Source organism: Taudactylus pleione, unplaced genomic scaffold (assembly GCF_031769625.1).
Source record: "Taudactylus pleione unplaced genomic scaffold, aTauple2 ptg000864l, whole genome shotgun sequence".
Taxonomy (NCBI): Eukaryota; Metazoa; Chordata; class Amphibia; order Anura; family Myobatrachidae; genus Taudactylus; species Taudactylus pleione.
Genome location: NW_028285266.1, coordinates 2436044 through 2452500, shown reverse-complemented (window position 1 = coordinate 2452500; position 16457 = coordinate 2436044). Strand labels below are relative to the sequence as shown.

General features: G+C 44.3%; 1 pseudogene; it reads right to left on the bottom strand.

Annotated features, from left to right (window-relative positions):
• Positions 1-10497: 10497 nt before the first annotated feature.
• LOC148474238 (uncharacterized) overlaps positions 10498-16457 on the bottom strand; it is a 100324-nt pseudogene continuing 94364 nt past the window's right edge.

Here is a 16457-nt window from a genome sequence, read left to right as displayed (position 1 = left end):
AATGTACAAACTGTACATGTGTAAGGATAATTCCAGCAGTTTTCATATTTCCCAAAATTCTCAGTGGAATGAAAAAATAAGCAGAAATAGGAAAATGAAACATACAAATCCATAGCTCCTATTAGTATTAAAAAATAAGTTTTTATAATTACAAAGAGTGTCAATTATAGATAGCTAGATAGATAGATGTTTATTAAACATAATAATTTTCTAATCTGAATTTATTTTACTTATTTTATTTTTCTCCTGAATGAACTTTTGCAAGTAATATAGCATGTTGTAGTCCAAATTCACTGTTTACTAAGAGAGAAACTCTAGAGGTCAATAGAAAAAATATGTCAGTTTCTTAAAGTATTGATCAACTTATACATTTATTCAACAGTTATATTGATAGAACTGCCCGAAGTAGTGTATCTGGTCTTTATATTATTGCTTTTCCATCATTTTTGTATATTCATTTAAATGTGCTGTGCTACTGTTTACTGTTTATGTTACAGGAGTACAGAGAAACCTAATTACCTTGTTGTTTAATTGATTCTTTTTATTGTATTCTTTAACGATATGCTTTAAAACATGTGCTTATTTCCCAGCATTTAAAAAAAAACATAATAAAATAAATTATATATATACATAATGTATGTGTTGTTGATTGACTGTTTAGAAGCACAGCTAATGTTTTTACATAAGAACACTTTTATATCTCCAGAGCGGTATACTTCTCTGCTAAACGTAATAATGAGAACATTCATAGGTGTGCAGACTGCATGGCTCATAGAAAGTAGTCATCTTTTTATTCCTACACCCGCTGTGAAATCAGATCTGCATTGTTTATTTTGTAGCCCGCCACATTCAGTTAATGTACTGTACACAGTTAATGTCTTTTTTTTTAAGTCAGCAATTTGTATACTATACCTCTAGGTTATATTGTCCATAATATGCCAAGTCTAGTAGCCTAAAAGCAAAGTATTATGATAATAGCCACAAAAAAATACTGAATATTATAATAGTAATACCGAATATAATAATAATATGCAGCTACAGTCAGGTGCATAAATATTGGGACATTTACAGAATTTTCATATTTTGGCCTCTATTCTCCACCACAATGGTTTTGAAATGAAACAAACAAGATGTGCTTTAACTGCAGACTTTCAGATTTCATTTGAGGGTAATTACATCCAAATCATGTGAACGGTGTAGGAATTACAACGGTTTCTATATGTGCCTCCCACTTTTTAAGGAGCCAAAAGTAATGGGACTATCAACTCAAAAGCTATTTCATGGACAGGTGTGGGCTATTCCCTCATTATTTAATTATCAATTAAGCAGGTAAAGGGTCTGGAGTTGATTCTAGGTGTGACATTTGCATTTGGAATCAGTTGCTGTCGACTCTCAATATGAGATCCAAAGAGCTGTCACTATCAGTGCAGCAAGCCATCATTAGGCTGAAAAATCAAAACAAACCCATCAGAGAGATAGCAAAAACATTAGGTGTGGCCAAATCAACTGTTTGGAACATTCTTAAAAAGAAAGCACGCACCAGAGAGCTCAGCAACACCAAAAGACCCAGATGACCACGGATGACAGAAGAATTATTTCCCTGGTGAAGAAAAACCCCTTCACAACAGTTGGCCAAACCAAGAACACTCTCCAGGAGGTAGGTGTATATGTGTCAAAGTCAACAATCAAGAGAAGACTTCACAAGAGTGAATATAGAGGGTTCACTACAAGATGTAAACCATTGGTGAGCCACAAAAACAGGAAGACCAGATTAGAGTTTGCCAAACAACATCTAAAAAAGCCATTACAGTTCTGGAACAACATCCTATGGACAGATGAGACAAAGATCAACTTGTGCCAGAGTGATGGGAAGAGAATGGAGAAGGAAAGGAACTGCTCATGATCCAAAACATACCACCTCATCAGTAAAGGATGGTGGTGGTAATGTCATGGCGTGGGCATGTATGGCTGCCAATGGAACTGGTTCCCTTGTATTTATTGATGATGTGACTGCTGACAAAAGCAGCAGAATGAATTCTGAAGTATTTCAGGCAATATTATATGCTCATATTCAGTCAAATGCTTCAGAACTCATTGGACGGCACTTCACAGTGCAGATGGACAATGACCCGAAGCATACTGCAAAAGCAACCAAAGAGTTTTTTAAGGCTAAAAAGTGGAATGTTATGCAATGGCCAAGTCAATCCCCTGACCTGAAACCGATTGAGCATGCATTTCACTTGATGAAGACAAAACTGAAGGGAAAATGCCCCAAGAACAAGCAGGAACTGAAGACATTTGCAGTAGAGGCCTGGCAGAGCATCACCAGGGATGAAACCCAGTGTCTGGTGATGTCTATGTGTTCCAGACTTCAGGCTGTAATTGCCTGCAAAGGATTTGGAACAAAGTATTAAAAAGTGAAAGTTAGATTTAGGATTGTTTAGTTTGTCCCATTACTTTTGACCCCTTAAAAAGTGGGAGGCACATATAGAAACCATTGTAATTCCTACACCATTCATCTGATTTGGATGTAATTACCCTCAAATTAAATCTGAAAGTCTGCAGTTTGTTTCATTTCAAAGCCATTGTGGTGGTGAGTAGAGGCCAAAATATGAAAATTATGTCCCAATATTTATGCACCTGACTGTATAACAGGGAATATAACATTTTATGCTGTGCAGAATATTTTCCAAATTACACAATTCTGCATATTAGATTGAAAATACAATCATTCAGGTATACAGTAGCGGCCTATTCATCATAACTAAAATGGCCTTTTAACCATGTGGAAGCGCTAGTTTCCGCATATTTAAGTTAACGGGCCATTCATCATCATATTCAGCAAACTCCAAAAACTTAACGTTTTCGGAGTTTGCCTGCGAGGACAAGCGTCAGATGGCGTTTCCTATGGGAAGGGGTTCTGGGGATGCGAAGAGGGATCTGAGCAGAGCCCTCCTCCTCCTCAGGTGACCTCAGGTCACACATGCGCAGAAGCCGGTGACGGGCACAGGTAAGTACCGCTGCTACTTCTTTAGTTCTTTAGCTGTGCTGGTAAAGCTGCTTTTCAAAATGGCTGTCCCTGCATTATGAATTGATCTGGTGATAACTATCTGTCAGATTGCAGCCTAGGATCAGCTGTTACCTCAGCACCGGCTTTCCCTGACCTCTTGAGCGGTTAGACGCCATGTACAGCTGCGAGTGACGCACTGAGGATCTGGGATCTGCTAGGATGTCCATGTGCTCGCTCCATGATTTGGTTCCTGCAGTTACCGTCATGGGTGCAACCATGACAGTCTACATCACCTGATTGCCTTTTACCCAACAGTAGCATTGGTTGCTGTCAGCTGACCCTATCCTCCAATGGACTGCAACCGTAGGAAATTGCCTGTACAACATTGTTACTTCCAGTGTATACTTGCTGTTGTAGCATTCCAGGTTCCCTTCTTCCAGTGATACTCTCCTAGTGTTACCAGGGCCGGCCCAAGCCTAATTTTTTTGGCAAGCGGATATAGATTTTGGCGCCCCTTGTTGAAATAAAGCCTCATATTTCGGTGTGTGATATATCGGGAGTGCATGTAATAATGTAACAATGACAAAATGGAAACTATACATCAAAATACCAGCTTTATATACACATGGCTATAAGTTAATACTATACTCAGTGGCATCACTAAGAGTGGTGTAACCAAGTGTTGTAACTAATGGTGTCAGCCCACATGGACCTCCTCCTGCATCAGAAAATACAGAGGGCCTGATTCAGAGCCGCTCGTAAGCGGCCGCTCGTTCGCTCTGAGCGATGTTCGCACAACTGCGCATGCGTATGGGTCGTAATGCGCATGCGCAAACCAGTCATTGTGGTCGGAAATCATGCACTCGCAAAACAGCGAGGGGCTGCTAATGTGATTGACAGAATGTAACGTTTGTGGGTGGTAACAGGGAAGGTGCTTGAAAACTGGGGAGTGGAGATCCGAATGCAGGCGTGCCAAACGGTCAAAAGGGCGTTTAATGAGAGTGCATAATTAGTAAAGGAGTGTCATCGACCACGTCACTGTTAGCCTGAACTTCTCGCAGTGATAGCGGTAAGAAAAACCTACCACAAGCACTGCGAGCAGTTCAGATGCCTTTCGATGTACCCGATTAATCTAATAAATACCGGAGATGACGTGTGTTGCGAACGGCAAAGGGGCGTCTTTACAAAATAGCGAGCGCATTTTTCGTTCACTCGCTCAGATATAGAGGCGTCAACAAACCGCAAAGAGCGAGCGCTCAATTTAAATAGCCGGCCCCTATTTTGGAACGACCATCCGCAAATAGCGTCCGGCTCAGAATCAGGCCCAGAATCCTTAGTGATAATATACAATAGACCCAAAAGAGGGAAAAAAAACACACACATTAACCTCCACTGTGTGGGGCCCCACGTGATAAATAAAAAACACATACATAGGCTTTGCATGATAAAAACACATACATAGGCCCCCACATGAAATTAATAAAGCGCATAGGCTCCACATTAAAAAAAAATCAAAACACATTCTGCCCCACGTAAAAATAAAACAGATATCGCTTTGCAGAAAAAAAACGCACATAAATCCCCACATGAGAAAACACCACACACATTAGCATCCACATAAAAGTAATAAAACATTTAGGATTTGCATGAAAAAAAACACACATAGGCCCCAACATGAAAATAATTAAACACACACATAGACACACACACACATAGACCGCCAGATAAAAAAAAACACACACATAGGCCCCTACATGAAAATAATTAAACACACACATAGACACATACACAGACCGCCACATAAAAATGTATGAAGTGTTAAAGGGCCCCTATACAGCAGGGCCATCCTGGATGTTAAGCTACAAATACACTCTAAGAAACATATTCAGGGAGAGGGAGACAGCCAGTGAGTGACAGGGAGAGGGTGATAGCACTAGGTGACAGGGAGAGGGTGACAGGAAGAAGGTGACAGGGAGAGAATGATGACAGGGTGAGGGTGACGGAGAGAATGACGACAGGGTGAGGGGGCGACAGCACTAGGTGACAGACAGAGGGTGACAGGGAAAAAGTGATGACAGGGAGAGAGTAAAAGCACTAGGTGACAGGGAGAGGGTGACAACAGGGAAAGAGTGACGACAGGGAAAGAGTGACAGCACTGGGTGACGGAGAGAGGGTGACAAACGGTGACAGGGAGAGGGTGACAGCAATGGGTGATGCCAAGAGACAGTGAAAGCAGTGGGTGACAGGAAGAAAATGAACAATGGGTGAAAGCACTAGGTGACAGAGGGTGATGACAGAGAGGGTGACAGCACTAGGTGACAGGGGGAGGGTGACAGCACTAGGTGACAGAGGGTGACAGCACTATATGACAGAGGGTGACGACAGGGAGAGGGTGACAGGGAGAGGGTGACGACAGGGAGAGGGTGGCAGTACTAGGTGACAGGGAGAGGGTGACGCCAGGAGACAGTGACAGCTGTTGGTGACAGGGAAAGAAAGAATGACCAATGGGTGACAGTGACAGGGTGATGACAGGAAGAGGGTGACGGCCAGTGCATGATAAATACCAAAGAAATTAAATTGTCTTACCTGGGACTGCAGCACCTGGATGGCTCCTCCTAACCTTGGAATTCACGCCGGGGATGGTCACGAGTTTGTGACATCAGATCCCCAGCGTCCAAGCAGCATCACAGCCAGAGGAAGCTGGGGTTGGAGGGGAGGAGCGGGGAGGAGAGGGGAGAGCGTGGCCCCTTCTTCTCTTCCAGCCGGGCACAGACTCTTAAGCTGTGTCACTCTGAGGGGGAGGAGCTCTGGAGAGGGGAGGAGAAGAGAACGGCCACTCCTCCCCCTCCAGCCGTGCCCTCCCTGCCTGCTGTCAATCACAAAGTATGGGCCGATGTTCCGGCAGCGGCTGTGGCTGGCTGCCGCTGCGCAGTGGTATATGAGTCAGTGTGACTCATTGTAACTCCGGCGGCTTTGGGGGACAACAGGACAGCGGCAGGACAGATGATGCCCTTACAACTTGGCGCCGTACGCGGCTGCGTACTTGGCATAATGGGCCGGCCGGCCCTGAGTGTTACCCACGGTGTGTGTGTACTCAGTACGTCATCCGAGTACTATCTCCGAAGTGTCATCATCCTGTGCCAGTTCTGCATCTGGAACCACAGTGTTTGTACTTAGTACGTCATCTGAGTACAAACTCCTAGTGCCATTCTCCTGTGCCAGTTCTGCTTCTGAAGCCAAAGCGTGTGTACTTAATACATCATCCAAGTACAATCTCCTAGTGCCATTCTCCTGCGTCACCCCTGTGCCTGGATCAACAAGTTGTTTACCAAGTACATTACCCAAGTGCACCAGTATCATTCTCCTGTGCTTTCCCTGTGATAGTGTTCTTCCATCTCCCACTTGTGCAGAATACCTGACCAAAGGGCCGCAAACTGCTTGTTGGGTGCATTTTAAGCCCAAATCCCACTTGGAGGGATCACTGATGAACACCTCCCAGTAAGTTAGACTCCGTGCCTTTGGTCAGGTCTAGCCAACATTCGGTACTTGTAGATTTGAAAGGCATTTATCCAGGCCCCTCGCTTCAGATTATTTTCTCAACCAGGGTCCACATCTTCTAATCCCTCTACAGGGGACCACCATAGCCCGAACGTGACAGTATCCCCCGCTACGAGGTGGTTACTTAATACGGCCCCCGATGATGAATAAGCCCCAAAATCATCTGAGAAGTTTTGGGCAATCTGATAGCTTTCAGGAGTTTCACAAGCAGCCCCTGACGCCTCCAAAGTTTTCCACAGCTTACATTTTACTAAACACAACATTAGTGTTAACTGATTCTCTTGGTGTCCAATAGAGATCACAATCACTTGGGAAATGCTTGCCCTAAAATAATATGCATACAGGAAAATCCCATCTTTTATAACTGGAATTGGACTGGATTTAGCCCCACTCCATAATCTAAAGGTGCCCACACACATAGTGATATTTTACCCGATCTGGCCGATTCCGACGCATTGGAACGACAGATTGTGTAAAATATGCCAAAATCGTGAGGAAATCGTGAGTCCCCACTCACAGTCACGATGTGATGCGTGTCCCTGCTGGTCGCACATCGCATCGTCAGATCTGCCATGCTGTAGGGCAGATATGACAATCTAGGATACAATACACAGTGAAAAGTCTGCATGCAGGAGAGATCGTTTGAAGACTGGACACCAAATTGTGTGCAGATCGTGTGCAGATCGTGTGCAGATCGTGTGCAGAGCTTCCGGGGAGAGTTTCAAGGAAATCGTTCATAAATCGTACACATCGGCTGATCGTGTGAACATCGGTATGTGTGTGGGCACCTTTAATGGTGCATACGCACGGTCAGATATGTCAGATGAACGACTGAATGACTGAATGATTTGCAAACGATTTGCAAACGACTGAACGATTTTTGACTGCATTAAAATTAATGGAAATCGTCCAAAACTGACTGCAAACACATCAGATGTCAGATATTGTTATCTGACAAACCGGAACGCGCATCGTTCATCGTTGCACAAATGTCAGATTTTTTTTTTCAGATACGAATGATTGAACGATTTTTAAAATCATTATCGTTCAGATCTGAAGAAAAATTTGATCGTGTGTATACACCATAAAAGTAGCACATGTTCTCAATCATTTAACCCCTGCATGCCACTACTCAATTCCACCTCCTGCAACCTCTCCTGGGGTCATTTCATAATGTCAATTATCGGGGACCCTGATAATTAACATTTCATCTCAAGCGCCTGAGCAATTTATCATTGCTCTGGTGCGGTGACAGCTGATCTGAAAATAATCTGTTTCCACTGATCTTTTCACTGCTCCTTTCAGGTCACGCATGCACACAAGAGCCCCGATGTCCGGCAGAAGGAGCCGGACAGGGGCGTAAGGATCCAAAAGGATCCCTCTTCGCAACCCTGATATACTTCCCATTGGGAAGAAACGGGTTGCTCACAGCGAGCAGGAACAAACGCCATCTGAAGATGGTGAATGTTCCCGCAGTCAAGCTCCAAAAATATTGTATTTTCGGAGCTTGATGAATTTCTGTCCCCATACCAGTGTATGGGGACAACAGGCCATTCTGCTAGAGAAAGGTAAGCAGGAGATATCTGTGATATCTCCTGTTTTACTTTCTTGATGAATGGTCCGATAACTTAATTTCTACAACTGCAGGTGAAAATGTTTATTTTCACCTGCTTTTGTAGAAATTAAGTGATGATGAATAGGCCCCCAGGTGCTTGATACATGGTTTCCACATGGACTATTATTATTATTACTGCATTCTGTCTTCACACATTGTGAATCCATTATATTAATCCATTTTACCTTGTACTTCTATGCGCAATCTGGAATATAGCAAATAGACCGGCGGACACAATGCCACCGGTCTAAATCCCGACACTACCTGCCCGACACGGGACTTAAGATAGGCGTCGAAGTACTGATGCCTATCTTAATCTCGACACCATCCCGATCGCCGTGTGCCGGGTAAGTATAACACTTAGCCTGGGGATTGGGGGGGGTTAGAGTTAGGCACCCACCCGGGGAAAGTTAGGGTTAGGCTAGGGGAAGGGGGGGTTAGGGTCAGGCACCAATGGTGGGGGGAGGGGGAGATTAGGTTTAGGCACCCTCCGGGAGGGTTACATTTAGGGTTCGGTGGAGAAGGGGTTAGGTTCAGGCACCCCTGGGGGAGGTTAGAGTTAGGCACTAGGGGGAAGATTAGGGTTAGGCACCCCTAAGGAATGGTTAGGAAAATTATTAGCGGGCGTCTGGATCTCCTACTGTTGGCCTTCCACTGTCGACCAGGGTTTCGCAGCGTGGAGGTTTGCGGTTCTTACCGGTGAGGGTGCTGTGGTGCGGTCCTTCTGGCAAGGGAGCTAGCGCATGGAGATGGGAAGTGGGTATGTGCAGGTGTCTGCCAGCATTGGGGCATCTCGCAAGGGTAAGTCTAGCTGCGTCTCAGCACCACAGGTACATGGGCGCGGCCATCTTGCCTCAGGTCATGTGACATAGTGGGCCTATCTGGATGCGTCAAGTGATCTCTCAAGCCACTTACGTTCTGCTGCTGGGTACTTAAGGGGGTTTAGAGTAGAGATGTGCGCCGACTCCTGTGTTTTGGTTTTGGATCTGGATCTCACCTGGTTTTGGATCTGGATTGGTTTTGCCAAAACCTCACCTCCGTGTTTTGTTTTCGTGTTTTGGTTTTGGATTTGGACTTTTTCTTAAAAAATAAAAAAACAGCTAAAATCACATAAAATGGGCCTTTTTTGTTTCTACAGTATTAATAACCTCAATAACATTTATTTCCACTCGTTTCCAGTCAATTTTGACCACCTCACAGCTCACAATTTTGATTTGTTCATCTAGATTAGGCCCAAAATTTGCACCAAGATAGCTGGCTGACTAAACTAAGCTGCAGCAGTGGCACAACCAGATGGCAGTTCAACTTCAAACATGGCACATCAGGAAACACTTTTATTATTCAAGAGAGGCCTGAGGGAGTTGGAGTATATATGTAGTTGAAGGTAAGGCAGGGACAGGAAGGGTTTATTGGTAGTAAATTTAATTTTGTTTTTTGATTCCAAAGAAAATTTATGAGGGATAAGGGGAGGGGAGGAGGCATTTACAAAAAAATGTGATACAGTACATTTACAGTTACATCAGTCCTTGCCACAGAAGAATCCTTGAGCATGGCTGCTGCTGCTGGGATTTGGATTTTCTCATTCCAGAAGGGGACCAGGAAGAGTGCTTTCCAAAAAAAACTAAACAATTGACTTAAATAATGCTTTGCAAACCTTCTATAAAGGAATTTCCCAATCTGTACAGGGACATAAAAAAAACATAGTTAGTGGCTTTGAAGTGCCACTTAACCAGCAGAGACATATGGACAAGCATAAGATCTATGATTTAAGGGCAGGGGTAGCAAACCCTGGACCTCGAGAGCTACTAACAGTGCATGTTTTCCAGATCTCCTCGCAGAATCAAAACTATAGTTATTAACTCCACCTGTGGATCTTTCTAAATGTTTTGGTGAGTAATGAATACACGTGTGCACCAGCTCGGTCATCTGGAAAACGTGAGCTCTCGAGGACCAAGGATGGCTACCCCTGATTTAAGGCCTTATGTTGTGTCTTTCTTGAGAATCCTGTGCCTGATTCTGCGGCTAGGAGTGGATTTTCATCCCAGAAGGGGAACATTAAGAGTGCTTCCAAAAAACAATTGACTTAAATACATCTTTGCAAACCTTCTGTAAAGGCAATTTCCAACCTATACAGGGACATTAAAAAAAACAGATTTAGTTAGTGGCCTTCAAATTGACATTGTTCCCACTGTCAACTTCTTAGATATGTGAATATGATGTTAGAAATGAATGTAGAAGGCCACAAATTGGGTGAACCACACATGGCTGATTGATCAACCATTGCGACTGGATTAGTGTCATAAGGAAGAGGAGGCTACAAACTGGGTGACATGTTATGAGTTGGCCATATGGGGTATGTTGCTGTTAAGTTATCAGGCTGGTTATCATTATCAGTGTACACATTAATATTGTTATAGTTGTTGTTGTTTTGGGTTGCCATCTTCTGAAGGGTGTTTACCAACAGACAGAGACTACCTATCAGCTCAGGCATAGACACTTCCTGAGGAACAGAGCTCTGTTCTCTGGATGGAAGCTAAATAGGTGGGAGCCCCTGTTCCAACATCTGAAGCTCTTATCTCTCCACATCATCTATTATAGATGAAAAAATATGTCATCGGGGACATCTAGCTCCTCTTTCTGTACCCTCTCACACTTTTGTACAGGAAGTCCAGGATGGATGGTTTGGAAGAAGAAGGCCTAGCAACAGATGGGGATGGTCATTATCAAGACCTGGTCCCCCCAGTGGGTGTAGTCTGGGAGGTATTGGTTGGCATGCAGGCAGCGGAATAACAAAGGCCTCCATGTTGTCTGTGCTTACTATTCCGTTTTTCAGTTTGCGATTCAGGTAGGAATAAAGTTGGCTACAGAACACAGTGACAGAATCACTGGATGTATTAGTGCATTCAGGCCAAATACGATCCATGAATTCCCAGACAGATTCCGGACAGATGAATCCTTTGCTTGTAATAATCTTTGGTAATACCTGGCAAAGGTGGGTGTTATAGCCAGACACTTTGAAGGGTGTAACTTTGAACTGCTTTATAGAAAACATGTGAATAAAACCTTTCCACACTGCAGAACATGATGGAGAAATCCCTTGAAGTTAAGCACCTAGAGCATCTTTTTTCATGTTCTCTGAGGCCTCTCCCAACTGTGAAGAAAGATTATCCACACTGTAGTCTTCCATTGTGACTTTTTAATGGTGATTTCAATGTTGTCCACTGGCTGAGATTCATCTCATCTGAGGGTTGGATTTTCCCCATGCAAAAGAGACAATTCACATCCAGAAGGTGACTCTTATGTTTAGCCAAGGTGTCAGTCTCTTTTTTGGCAGAATTTGCACAATCTTGGTTTTGGGGCCACCATGATGAATCAGACAGATCCTCCAGGGTAAACATCTGATCTGGTGTTGTATCTATTTGTATTAAACCTTTGTGTGTGAGTTTAGTCATCTGCCGCTTGTGGTGGAGATCTTTTTCTGCTTTCTAAATGATCTCCAGACACAACGTAAAACTTAAACCTTAAAATGAAATGTTGCATTTAATGCTGTGCCCGCTTGCTCTAATAACACACTATAACACACTAGACTTATAATATTTGCTTTTGTTTACATTTTTGAATAGAACAGTTTTAGTATTTAGGATGTCTACTCTATATAGGTTTGTAAATAAATATAGGCTTTAGTTTTTTAGAGCATATAACATTATAAGCTGTTAGGATAGCATTTCTGCTATGTTTAAGATTAAATAAAAAAGTTTTTGTAACCCAATAACTTAAAAAAAGTGTTCATTGCAATATTCATTTAGCCCCTTGACAGAGAGCAGCACAACCCCCCTGCACAGCTACGCTGATGACAGGTGTGGCTAACATGCACACAATAAAAATTGTTTATTTATTATTTTGGGCAGCAGCCCCTCAACAGACAGGAGCACAGCACCCCTGCGCACCTATGCCGATGACAGTGACAGCCAGGTGTTACTGACATGCACACAATAAAAATTGTTTACTCATTATTTTGGGCAGCAGCCCCTCGACAGATAGGAGCACAGCACCCCTGCGCAACTACGCTGATGGCAGTGACAGCCAGGTGTAGTTGACACGCTTTCAATAAAAATTGATTATTATTTTGGGCAACAGCCCCTTGACAGACAGGAGCACTGCACCCCTGCGCACCTATGCCGAAGACAGTGACAGCCAGATGTGGCTGACATGCACACAATAAAAATTTGACAAAAAAAAGACAATTGATTTTTTTTTTCAGCTCCAGAACTTGGGCCCAGAGCACAGATTGATCACGACTGGAGCTGGGCAGCACTAGGTTGCCACTTGCATTGCTGGCTGGATCTTGAGCGGTTAAGCCTAAACGCATGCACACACACATACAGTAAAAGATTAAAAAAAAGACAATTGATTTTAATTTTTTCAGCTCCAGAACTTGAGCCCAGAGCACAGATTGATCACGACTGGAGTTGGGCAGCACTAGGTTGCCACTTGCATTGCTGGCTGGATCTTGAGCGGTTAAGCCTAAACGCATGCACACACACAGACAGCAAAAGATCAAAACAAAGACAATTCATTTTTATTTTTTTTCAGCTCCAGAACTTGAGCCCAGAGCACCGATTGATCACGACTGGAGTCGGGCAGCACTAGGTTGCAACTTGCATTGCTGGCTGGATCTTGTGTGGTTAAGCCTAAACACAGAAAATAATTACACAAAAAGACACTTTTATTGTTTTGTTTTGACTATTTTTTTTTGTGTTTGTTTGAGTCCAGAACTTGGACCCAGATGGATGCAGCAGAGCCCAGATGTATTCTGCACGAGCCCAGATGGACACAGTAAACAGCACAGCAGCACTACCAGCCCAGAACACAGCAGACAGCACCAGCCCAGAATGGATCAGCAGTGCACCAGCCCAGGACACAGCACAACACCAAACAACACCAGCAACTCTCCCAACCCTACACTACCCACCCTCCCTGTTCAGTCTCCACAACTGGAGTGAAATGGCGTCCGCCGCGTGGTCCCTATATAGTACATTGATCATAGAGACATAAGCTCGCGAACTGCAAGATTTTCAACTCTATGGTTTTGCCTCGGTTTTGAGATCTGAGTCAGGCGGGAAACTCTGAGTCGGCTTGGATCCGACTCGGATCTGCTAAATTCGGGTGGGTTCGGATCTCTGACATCCGAACCCGCTCATCTCTAGTTTAGAGCTCCCTGTAATTGCCAGTGCAACGTGTTTCAGCATCAGCTATGAGAGAGTTCTCTGCACTCCTGAACCAGACATTAGCTCCGGTGTTGCCTCAGCTCCTTGTCGGTCCCTGGCTCCCTGCAAACCTGCACGACTCTTTCCTGCCTTGCTCCCTGCTGTGGATCAAGTCCTGCTCCTTCTACCTACTCCTCCCTGAACCTGAAGTTCCCAAACCTACCCATTCCTTCCTGAACCTGTAGTTCCATTTACCTACTCCAGCCTGCACCTGAGTTTTCAGCAACTATTACAGCATTTCCGGATTACCCTATTTAGCCAACATCTCAGCATTACCTGCTTTCCCTTTCAGCAACTATTACAGCACTTCTGGATAACCCTGTTCAGCCATCGTCTCAGCATTACCCAATTTCCCTTTCAACTATTATAACAGTATTCCCGGATTCCCTACCCTGCTATTACCACTGACTTACTGGACTTTTCCTTCAGCTCCACAGTTACCTTAGTTAACCAAGACTTTATTTTAGTTCTGTCACGATCTGGACATTCATTCATTGCATCACTATTGTTCCTTCTGTCACAGATGTTAATCAGTATTATTCTTGTACATGTCTACTAGTACTTACATTAAACAACCTACTTTTCACTTTAAATCTGTTCTGGTGTCTGCTCCTGTCACCTCCCTGGGTCCACAACAAACACAGATTCTTACACTACACCTATTGTGCTAAACTTATTGCATTATTAGTTGTTGCATGAATTGCTGGATTTGAGGGATTGGGAGTCCCTACAGTATGTCTATATTTTGGATGGAGTCCGATGTTGTAGTCGGTACAGTATATGTATGTTTGTATATACTGTACAGCGGCCAGAAGGTGCAAAGCTTACCGCATTTGATATATATATTTTTTTACAATATATTTATTTGATATGATGTTTTTCTTGTTTTATACCTACCGAATATATGCAGTTTAGTGTGTGTGTACAGTGCAGGTAATAGCAGGGAGCATACACTGTGATGGGTATGGGATGCCAGTGCTTGGGATCCCGGCGGTCAGAATCCTGATGTCGGCATCCTGACAGGGTTAGGATACCGACACGTACCCTAACCCTCCCTTCCTGGTACCTGAACCTAACCTCCCAATGCAGTGCCTAAAACTAACCTCCCCCTTCCCATACCCTAAACCTAACTCTAACCCTCTTCCTAGTGCCTAACCCCTCCCCTGACCCCGCTACTTACCCTCGGGATACTGGCAGTTGGGATGCTGGATGTTAGGTGTCTTTCTGATAGCCGGAATCGTCACAATTAGGATCCTGCGAGCCATTCTCATGGCGAATTCATGATGGTCTCTGTAGTCCTAGAGCGTGGTTTAGAGTACTGAGCAATAAGCTCCTAAGCCTACGCCAAACTACAACTCCCGGCAGCACGCGGGTAACTGTCCTCATCCTCTTCTGGTGCTGGTTTGATAAATTGTCTGCACAGGGACGTGCTTTTGGCTGCATGTGTTCCTGGATCTGCGCGGTAGTGCTGTGTTGGTGTTGTGTCTGTGAGTGAGGAGACTGTGGGGCCTATTCATCAACACTAAAATAACAGTTTTAAGGACATTTTTCCTTAATTACTGTTATTTTAGTATTCATTAACACACACTTAACACAGGAGATATCACTGATATCTCCTGGTTAAGTGCATCTGAATTATTAGGCTATTCATCAAATTCCGAAAATTATGTATTTTCGGTATTTGATGGTGTTACTAGACGCCACTCTCAGGTGGCGTACAGCGGGATATACTTACCTGTTTTCAGCTGGGCAGGTCCTCATCCGGGTCGCTCCTGGTCCCTTCTCAGGCTCCGGCTATGTGTTCTCCCTGTAATGCTGTTTCTGCTGCCAGTTAGCATCTCCCCTCTGTTCCCAGGTGACACTGGTAAGTGCTTCTTCAATTAACTGCACCTACAAGTGCCACCGGGGAATGGAGGGGAGACGCTTCCCGGCAGCGGCAACAGCATTGCGGCAGGGAGTACAAAGTTTTTGTAAAGTTTACATTTAAAAAAAAAAAAATCTACAACCCCCCCTGCCTGGCCGTCCTGTCTCCTTGTAGCCGCTGCAGACCGAGGTGCAGCGTTTGACAGCTGGCCAGGTAGGTCGGGGCAGGGGGGGATCTAAGATTTTTTCTATATTCAATTACCGCAGTTGTAATAAGTGCTACGCATGTTCCGCTTCTGTGAAAGGGACGGTGCATGCACAGCACTGATTCCAGCTGCGATAAGGTAGGAATAGAAATGGAATAGTATCTATGTCCTGAAAAGCTGTCATCGCAAAAATGACAGCTTTTCGGAATAGATACTTATTGAGAGGAGGAATGATGAATTCCTCCAGTAATTAGGTAGAACTCCATGCGAGTTCTACACCTAATTACCTCCAATGATATTTAAGTATTAATGAATAGGCCCCTGGGCATACTTGCCGACTATCTGGCTGCTCCTTCCGGGAGGGAGCAGCCAGATCGTCATGGTAGGGGGTGTGGCCGGCAAAAGGGGGAGAGACCTGGCAGGTGTCATTTTGCAGGCGTGGCGGGGCATGGCGGGGCGCGGCCACGCAATTGCATCATTTTGGCCCCACCCCCGCAACACAATGCCAATAAAACAGGTATTGTGAAGCAGGGGACGGGGCCAAATGACGTGATTCAGCATGAATCACGTCACCTCCCCCCCGCTGTGGGGGTTTAACAGGTATTTGCGGCGGGGGGGCGTGGGGACCGGTGGCAGTTGGGAGGCTTGCCTGCCTTTCTGGGGAGGCCGGGAGCTGCACCCATTTATCGGGAGGTTCCCGGCCGAATCGGGAGAGTAGGCAACGCTGCCTCTGGGAGAGAGCAGTGATGTCCACATACAGAGGCCAAATCATCAGAAGTAAGACATCTCAGACTTATGGGGCCTATCCATTAGCAGATCTTTTCAAAAGATGAAAGACAAAAGATTTATCTTTTGAAAATTCCTTGGTCTGCTGTAACCCTGGTTAGGGTTATGAAGATATATTACATATAAATATAATTCATATATACAATTGAAAC